Source organism: Durio zibethinus, chromosome 13 (assembly GCF_047325235.1).
Source record: "Durio zibethinus cultivar Kanyao isolate XHJ-2024 chromosome 13, ASM4732523v1, whole genome shotgun sequence".
Taxonomy (NCBI): Eukaryota; Viridiplantae; Streptophyta; class Magnoliopsida; order Malvales; family Malvaceae; genus Durio; species Durio zibethinus.
Window position 1 is genome coordinate 9,837,319 of NC_143174.1, and position 10,342 is coordinate 9,847,660.

A 10,342-nucleotide genomic window follows, 5' to 3' on the forward strand; every position below is an offset into this window, starting at 1 on the left:
AACCTCTAATTCTATTGATTCAAATTCATATGCTTTTGATGAAATGCAAGATGCTTATAATGAGTTATATGTTGAATGTGAATCAATGAGGAGGAAATATAAGAAAATGATTTTAAAGTTAAATGTAGAGAATGAGTTTTTAATGAATGCAAAAGATGTTTTGAAAAAAGAAAATGAAAATTTGAAAATAGATTTTGAAACCTCTCAAAATAGGTATGAAATTTTAGAAAACGAAAATTTTAATTTGAAAAAGAAATTTGATGCTTTGATGAATGAAAAATAAGAGTTTTTAGATAAGAGTTTAAGTGCTAAAATGATTAAATGTAATTTTTGTAATTTTCATGGTCATACTATACATACTTATTCTATTAGAAGAAAATTTTCATTTAGAATTAGGCACGTATGGGTTCCTAAAGGACCAAGAGACTTAGTCACTAACTCTCAAGGACCCAAAGTAATTTGGGTACCAAAAATCAAATGAAAAATGTCTCTTGTAGGTGTACTAGAGCAAGAAGCTACAATGTGAGATTGAAGATTGAATACTTTAGACACACAATGGAGATGGGTAACTTTTAAACTTTATTTAAAGAGAATTTGAATTTAATTACCTATTCTTGATGAAATTTGAATGCTTGATTGATTATGCAAAATTTGGTTGACATTGATAACAAGACATATGTTGCATAATCTTTTTTTTTTTTAAAGTGAGCTTGAATTGAATATGCATTTATTTTGCTCTTAAGTATGTTTGAGTTGCTTGTTGAAATTAATTGTGATATAAAACTTTTCTAAATGGTTTGAAGAACTTAAATGTGTGTTTACATATATTTGCCTATCTTAATAGCCTTTTTCAAGGAAATATGGGGATTAAGAGTTAACTTTTTAATTTCCTTGTTTCTAATGCCAAATGACCACTTGAACAACTTTGCTTTGTCATTTGAAATTTGTTGGAATGGTTCAAGTTGGTTAAAAATGAGCTTGACTAGTTTTGAGATTTATTAAGGTATTTTTCAAGCAAAAATGAGTTTTAAAGTGCAAAAATCAAAATCCTAAACCTATTAAGCTTTGAATGGTTTATCCTATGGTATTTTGCATAAATATACTTGTTTGAATGATTTTAGTATGATGAAAATGATTTTTGTGACTTTTATGCATATTGATTTGTAATTGTTAAACATGCTTATATGATCATGTTGATTAAAATTACTCAATTTGTCCTCTATGCTTGGATTGTATGAAATTTTTTTTTGTTTGTTATATTTTAAATTGTTATAACTTTTGATTTTTAAATTGATGAACATCTTATGCTTAAGTGATATATATATTGATTCTTTGTTCATTTATATTTTTGATCAAGATATGTGCTCATATGATGATTGATTCAACTTGACCTTAATACTTGTGATTTGAAAGTGCTTAAATTGTTTATTTCTTAATTTTTGAAATACCTTTGTGATGTGCTTGCTCTTTTGCTTAAATCATAAATATTGATGTTTGATTGTTCATCTTTTGATTTTTTTTATAGTCTTGAAATATACTTTAATTCTTTATCCTTATTAATTCAAGATTTATTTCTTCTCTTGTGTTGATGAATTGATAAACATTATGTGCTTAAATGGAATATATTGATTCTTGGTTCATCTTTAGTCTTGGTCAAGATATATGCTTGTATAATCATTAATTCAATTTGACCTTAATGATTGTGGTTTAAAATGCTTGAATTGTTTATCTTTTGATTTTGAAAGATATTTTGTGAAATATACTAATTTTTGTGCTTAAATGTTTTATTAATTTTGTGAAATATTTTAGATCTTTGTACTCAATTGATGTATCTATTGATTTGTGAATTTGAATATGATGAACTACTTGTTTATAAATGAAATATGTTGTTAGTTCATCTATTATTCTTATCAAGTGTGTACATATATGATAAATATATTTTTTCTTGACTTGACATGGTTACAGTATGACTTAAGTAAATGATTATCTTATGATGCTTCTTTTTAGCTTAAGTCATTATTGATTATAGCCTATAATTTGTGTAACATATTTATGCTTTTGTGTTAAAATTTTCTTGAATTTTTTATAAATATGTCTTCTTTGAGTTTTTAGTTTTTGTATGGCCTAAAATTTATTTTGATATATTTCTTGGTGATTTGTTGAATATATATGAATATTGAATATGTCTATTTTATGTTCATGAATGATTTAAAAGGTTTGATTTTTGCACATTATATGAGAACTTTTGCTTTAGTACTATTCTTATGCTATTTGATGTTTAAATTGATATATGACCTCTAACTTAAGTATATATCTCCCTTGCAATTGAAATTTTGTGCTTAGTGAATAAATTTTCTTTTGCTTAGTTTTCTAACAATTGGTATAATTTTTATCAATTGATTTTCTAGGTGCTTCTAATGAAAATCTTTTGTCAAGAAATCTTTTTAAGTCTATGTTAGGAAAACTTGAAATGAACATGAATGAGCCTACATTTTTGGAATTTCAAGTATAGCAAGCAAAGCATGTCATCATCATCAATCAAGCCTAGTTTTGCTCAAATGAAATGGATTGGAGAATTCAAAGCCAAATGAGCATAAAAACATAGCTTGACATAGATAGAGGTAAATGTATCAACTTTATGATATGATGTATGAGTTTAATACATATACATGCTTGCTTTAATATGTGCAAATATATGATTTTGTGGTTGAATATATGAACACATTACATAAATTAATCACCAAGCCACTTGGTAAATATTGTTCTAAATATTTTTTAAGCTTGAATTGATTAACTCACCTTCATTGATTTTCATGCCTAGTTCTTAATTGCTTTGATGAGATTGATAGTTTTAATGCATGAATATTTGGTCAATGCATGAATCCTTGAACATGGATATGAGTTAAAGTGATTAATTTCTTTATATATGTTCATTGATTGAGTTCATTGAGATAGCATATACCACATTATGTCAAATGTTTGTATCTTTATTGGTATATTGCTATATGTGATTTGAAATGTTTTTGCATATGCTTATATGATTTTGATTGAAATATATATTTAGATACTTGCATATGTTTAGATTAAGTTCATTGCTATGCATTGAAATAATTTGAAATATATTTGAATAATTATACTTTTATTATTTCTTTGTTATAGCATATGTGTTTATCTGTTTGGAAATTGCTTGAATAATCTTTGTTATGACATGATGATAATTAAACCTTATTGCTTATTAGTATTCATGCTTTATTAAATCCATATAAGCTTTTGGGTTCTTGTTTGGATAGGATAGTTTATGAAATATTACTATTATCATTTATGCATGTATTGAATGAATTTTCATATGCTTGAAGTATATGTGCTCTACGAAAGTTGTTGAATAAAATTGCTAACAATTGGTAACAATTGATATCAAAATTGCTAAAGATTTTTTTTAACTTTCATAAACACTTTTTTATGTGCCTATTCTTGATATAGCTTATACCTTTCATGCAAATGTGTGCCTTAAATTGATTAATCCTTATTTTGAAAAAGGAGGAGAAATCTTATAATACAATTTTGCTTGATTTGTTTTGTGATAATAATTAGTATGCTTTTTGATGAAATATCTTTAATAATTGGTATCCATAACAATTGGTATGAGCTTGTATGCATGTGCTTGAATTTATGCTTAATTGCTATTGATATTTTAGGCTCTAAGCACATCTTATGATAACATGATTTATGAATAGGTTACATATCCTTTTGCTCATAAATTTCATGTAGTTAGGTAGAATGAATGATTTTGTGCTATAACATCTTAATTAGATACGCTTATGGTTTTGTGCTTGAATACATGTATGTGAACTTCATTGTGCATATTATACTTGATCACATGCATTCAAAATACTCTTGATATTATTGGTATCAAGCATTTTTTCCTATGCCTTGAATTGATCTCTCTTTCTTTTGAAATGACAAAAAAAAGGAAAGAATTTAGAGATATTTCTTCTTGTATGCTTATAGCAATTGATATAGGAGCTTAAACATTTGGTATAAGGAACATAAGCAAAACGAAAGAGAAATGTTTCATGAATATATTTGTTAATGATGCCTCTTTGTGTTTATTTGCTTATTAATATGCTCATGCCTTTTTGCTATGACAAAAAAGGAGAGAAATATCATATGAACAAATTTGCTTGTGCTTGACATGCATATGTTTGATTGTGCTTATTTGATATATATGCTCTAACATATGTTTGGTGAGTTATGTTGGATTAGGATACATAAATTAAGAGGGAGTTTTGCCATGCATTATTTAAGGGAGAGTTTTCCAAAATATCTTTCAAAATCTTAAATGTTTCAAAGAAAGTTTTTCATCAAGCAAATTTATCTTTAAGTTTTGTCATATTAGAAAGGGGGAGATTGTTAGTCTTGAATTGATTCTTATTTTGAAATGATAAAATATTAAGCTAAATAAGCTTGATCAAGATTTTGAAAAAGATTTATTTAGTACATGTTCTTAAGTTTTATATTTTGGTACTAAATAAATAATATGATTTTTAAAGCTTAAACAAACCTTTCTTTGTTTTCATATTTCTCAAACCAAATCTACCTTTAAAGACTATTTATTTGAGCTTAAATGAAAGTCCAGTTGTTGTTTTTAAAGTGAACTTATTCATTTTGGACTTAATACAATTTTGACAATATTGGTTTTGAGAAATAGATTAACTTAAGAAAACTGTTTTACAATAACAAAGTTTTTCAACATTGAACTTATTTTATTTTTTTGTATTAATTCACAAAGTTTTAATAGTTGAATTTTATATATTTGGAAAGCTCTTTGAGTCTACTTTGTAATGGATCAAACAAAATCAAAATATAAATTTTCTAAGAAAAGATTTTGAATTTTTACTAGACACTCTGCAGTTGTTAGAAAAACTGCACAATAGACAATTTTGAAAATTCACTATAATTCGTACTCAATGAATTAAGTCTAGTTTCTAAATCTTTAAATAGTTTGTGATTTGGATTTACATAACTCAAGATATGGTCAAATTAGTGAGTAGAGTGTAAAACATAAGACAATCACCCAGCCATTTACAGGATCGATCAGGTCGTATTTTTTAAGCATGAAATGCATAAAACTTGAACCAATCGATCCCCTCAAGGAAAGGATCGATAGGGGATCAATCGGGTCTAGGAAGAGTCACACCAATAGTTATTTTTTCATGCTTTTCAATGGCTATTTTCTTCTCTCAAGCATCCCGATTGGCTACTCCTTCAATTTCTCTATAAATTGAGCACTCCAACACACCAAGAAGATTAATGAATCAAGAAAGCAAGGGCCAACAAGCCATATTTTCATTCTTTCAAAGAATCAAGAGTTTTTAGAGCTTCAAAGTCCATATCTTTGTATTTATTTTATCCAAATTATATTTGTTGTTCATTCATCATTTTCTTGTACTTAAACTTAGCAAACACTTAGCTTTAGAGAGGTTGTTCAATTGTTTGCAAAATTACCTTTGATATACAAAGGTAGAAGAGAACAAGAGGTGAGGTATTCTCTTGATATTGTAAGGGTAGAAGTTGCTATCTAAGCCTTGAGAGAAAGATAGAGATTTATTACAAGATAGGCTTGTATCTTGTAAGAATTTTTCTTCAATTAGTGGATTGAAGCCTTGGTGTGGACAACCAAGAAATATGACGTAGGTGCCTTGTGAAAAATAATCGAACCTCTATAAATTATTGTGTTTAATTTCTTTATCCCTATCTCCTTACAATTTATTATTGTTTATATTTGATTTTAGGTTCATTAATTGTTATTGTTTGCATTATATTTTCATCAAAAGTGCTTATTGTTTTAATTTTCATTCAATTATATTAAAATCATTTGTTTGGAAAGAATTTAGAGAGACCCAATTCACCCCCCTCTTAGATCACATCTCACCTATAAAGCTAACAGGGTAAAAAAAAATGCGACATTTTTTATCGACCCAAGTTTGTTTAATGGCACACACCAAATTCTTAAATCTCCATAGATGGCTAATAAGAATATGGAACTATCATAAGAATTTATGGATTCCATCTCAAATCATTATACAAGTGATACATTCTAATTGGGAACATAGTTTAATAAACATTACGTATGTTTAATGATGGAATTTGTTCATGTTTAGTATGTACATGTTATATAAAACTTGTCTATGTAAATTTCATTTAATGTATGCCGCTGATTGAAGGTAACCTTATGATTAGTGGGAGCTGAAAGATAATTGATTTGTTTTATCTTAGAATGGTTAAGTTTGTACAATGAAATAAATTAGTGACAATTAAACACATTAAAAATAGAATTTGATTACGAACATAGTGACCTTTTGGTTTCATTTCTATATGAATGATTATCATTATTTTATTGGTGAAATTGTGGCAAAATAGGTGTGTAATGCTTAGCATTAATTGATGCATGTATCTCTTAATATTAAATTATCCTTTGAATATGGTTTTTGTATTTAAGTATATGGTTACTAAATAAAGATAGTTATGATATCTAGAGCATGAAAATTTAGTATATGTTAGAAGAACAATAGGTTCTTGAAATTCTAAACATTGTCATAGTAGAGCCTAAGTATAGGAATAGGTTTGAACATAGAAAGAATTAAAGGCTTCTGAAGCCTAAATAGAAAAAGCTCCATTGCCCACATTACATTGCTAAGTAGTATGGAGAATGATATCATGTGTGAGTGTGGGTAGCATGATATTGCTAAAAAAAAAAAAGAAAAGAGATATGGAGTGCCTTGACGACAAAATTTGTTTAAAAAGGAGGCTATCACACTCTAACAGATGAACAAAAGGTTCATTCTATAATTTGATCTTTGCCACATAATTGAGAGTACATTAAGGTAACTTTGACCCATAATGAGAGTATAAGGACTTTCAGTGATGCCTATCGTCATCTTCAATTAGAAGAAGATAATATAAAAAACATCTAAGCCTAATGTTGATGTGTATATGGCATACAAATGTTCGAAGGAAGCTATAGGCTTTAAGCATAGGTCATATGGTGAGAACAAGGAGAAAACTCCTAAAAGATCAAACAGTAGTCAAAGTGGCAAAGAGAATGGTCTATAAGCTCAGTCTAAGAAAAACAAAGCTGAAGTTAAGTGAGTTAGCTATGGTAAAGAGAGTCATTGTGCTTGTGAATGTAATGTGACGAAAAAGACTCATGAACCGTAAACCATGTAGTACGACACATAAGAAAAATATATTTACGTAGGAAACAATCAGAGGATTGAAATAAAGGGAGTTGACACCAACAAGTTAAATGTGTAAGGGGAAAAAAAAACCCTTATCTTACATTATATCTTATGTGCTCTTGATATTTGATGAAATTTAGTTTTTGTCACTATTTTTCTTTATCCAGGATTTGTTACGAATTTTAATAACATTATAGACACCTAATTTTGTTCAAATCTTTTTTAAAAGGAGCCTTGATTTTATTTGAGTGGGTTTTAAATTCATTGGGCTTTGTTAGGTTTAATTATGTAAGTCAAAATCCGATTCAAAAATTTGGATTCAAGCCTAATATCTTTTAATAAGATATTATGTCAGTTGAGCTTAAAAGCCTAAATTTTAGCTTTTTAGTTTCAGGTCCAAACCTAAAATCATATGGAGCCCAAATTTGACCAAAGGCTAGTTAAATTTTAATGAATTTTGTTGTTGTTATTGTTATTATTATTATTATTTATTTTTTTCTATATCTGGTCGGTTCTTTCTTCTTTCGTTCAGTTTGTACCAAAAATATTTATGCATTAAATACACCACATGCATCATTTGCCAAATAGCCATTTAGGTCTAAGATTACAGCCAGTCGTTATGGCTGATTGCCAATTGCCAATAACCTTGACAATTGACCAACTATGGGCATGCAAATTTAAACCAAAAATCCTAGATTTTCTGGGATTTTGATATGGGATTTTTTTTTGTTTGGTTCTATAAATAAAGCCTCCCTCCAATAAAGAACGAAGAAGAAAAACCCATAGAATGATTCTAAAAAAAAAAATCACATAAAAATTTTTTGAAAAGGGCCCCCTATTGCCATTCTATAAAAAAATCATACACACATTGCCAAAATTGATCTAAGCACATCGCTATAGCAAAAAAAAAAAAATCATCTGAAAAAAAACAACAACACTAACAACATAAACTAAACCTAAACCGAGACCCTTACCTCTACCTAGCTCCCACTAGATCTAAGCCTTATCAGCTTCAGCACTAGCTGCATTAACCCCACACACCATCACTTGAGCCTCAGCAGTTGACCCAGCATCGACCCCTCTTCAGCACTACCCTACATCAAGCTTCCCAATTTGCATCAACCTCATGCCAAGCACCATCAACCCCCACTACTGAAACCTAGTACCACTAATAACATCAACCCACCCAAAACCCATTTAACCAAAACCAAAAATTAAAAAAAAAATACACAAGCAAAAAAAATTTATAGTATTCTTTGACTAGAAGAACTAGTAGCAAAAATAAAAAAATACAATATAATCATTTTTGATCGAAACATCCAAGCTGGATTTATGCCATTTAGGGCCATTTCTCATAATAAGACGCTTAGATTTGTTTTAAGAGGGTGAAAAGAAGATTTTTGGAGTTTTTTGTTTTTTTTCAACACCGATGATCAATAGTTGACGGTGACTGAAAATCAAAAGGAATGAGAAGAAGAATTCTAAGAAAAGGGATAGAGAAAGAATAGAGAAGGTGAAAAAAGAAGAAAACGAAAAAAAAATTGATGTTTTGGGCTTTTTATCTAGAATAAAAACAACACTGTTTTAATTAAAGTTGTAACCAAGCCAGGAGTCGAGCCGAGCCGTGTAGCCAAGTCAAGCTAATCAAGCCATTGACTATGGGTTTAAGCTGGTTGACTGAGCCATTTTACTATTGACCGAGCCATTGACCATTTGAACAAAGGCATTTTTGGTATTTTTTCATTTTTTTAGTTTTTTTAATTTTTTTGTTAAATTTTTTATACATTTTTATTATTTTATTTCTATTTTTTATATATGTTTATTTTGCTTTTGTGTAAATTTTGTTAGTAAAAAAATAAATTTAGAAAATACTAAGGAAAAAGTTGAAATATCAAATTTTCGTAAGATATCTTTTTTGAAAATAAAAATGGAAAAATAAAAAATTTGTTTTCTAGACATGTTTAAGGAAAAAAGCTGAAATATCCATTTTTCCTTAAAATAAAATTTTGGAAATATTTAGGAAAAAGTTGAAATATACATTTTTCCTAAATTTTTTTAAGAATAAAAATAAAATAAGATAAATATAAACAAAATAAACTTAAAAAATGAGGTTATGGAAAAAGTCAAAATATCAATTTTCCTAAAAATCTTCAAGAATAAAAATAAAATAAACAAAATCAACTAAAGAAAAATTTAATATAAAAATCCCTTATAATAAGCTTAAAAAATTAATAATAAAAAATAATTTTTAAATCTTTCAATGATAAAATTATTAGAAAGTTGCAATAGCAATTTCTATGAAAATTCATAAGGAAAATTTTATTTTTTAAATACTACTAAAATATTAGAATGTTTAGAAAATTATCCAACATCAAAGATTTTAATAAAAAAATGACTAATGTTTTTAAATTCAACAACAGAGCCTCTTAATGAGTATCAATAGATATATTTAATATTCTCAAGGTGAGTAAATATTTTTGAATTGGTACTAAAATATTAGAGTAATTTAAGAATAATTTTCAATAGTAAATTCTTTAGAATTTTTTTTAAAAGATTTTGTCAAGCTTAATGGATAATAAAAAATTAATTAGTATCGTCTTTGGGCGGGTATTTTGGGGTGCTATAACATTCCCTATATATAACTATACTCTCGAACTCAGCTTTGATTCGTAGACTAAAAGAATTTTATATAGATCTTAATTAATTTTAGTGTTTATTTAAAGAGAAAATTGGTGGCCAATCACACCTAAAAATATTGGTGGCGACTCCTTACTTTCAAATCTAGCAATTGAGTCCTTTAGACAAAAAATCATTATGACAGCTTGATGACTCCATTAGAGACATTAAGAGTCTAGCCAACAATTGGTTTTGTGTTATCCAAGCCTAATTTAAAAAAAAAAAAAAAGAAAAAAAATCCTTTTATTTCCTTTTTGGTTGTTAGTATTTTAATTTCTTTTATTTATTGATTTTAATTTCAATATTTAATATTTTGTCATTCATCTTGTATTTGCATAACATGAGCTCTATACCCGAGCTCCATCTTTCTTGGAGGGAATAAAGTACTTGTGCTTTCATGATATTCTAATGTCTTTGCAATGACCAAC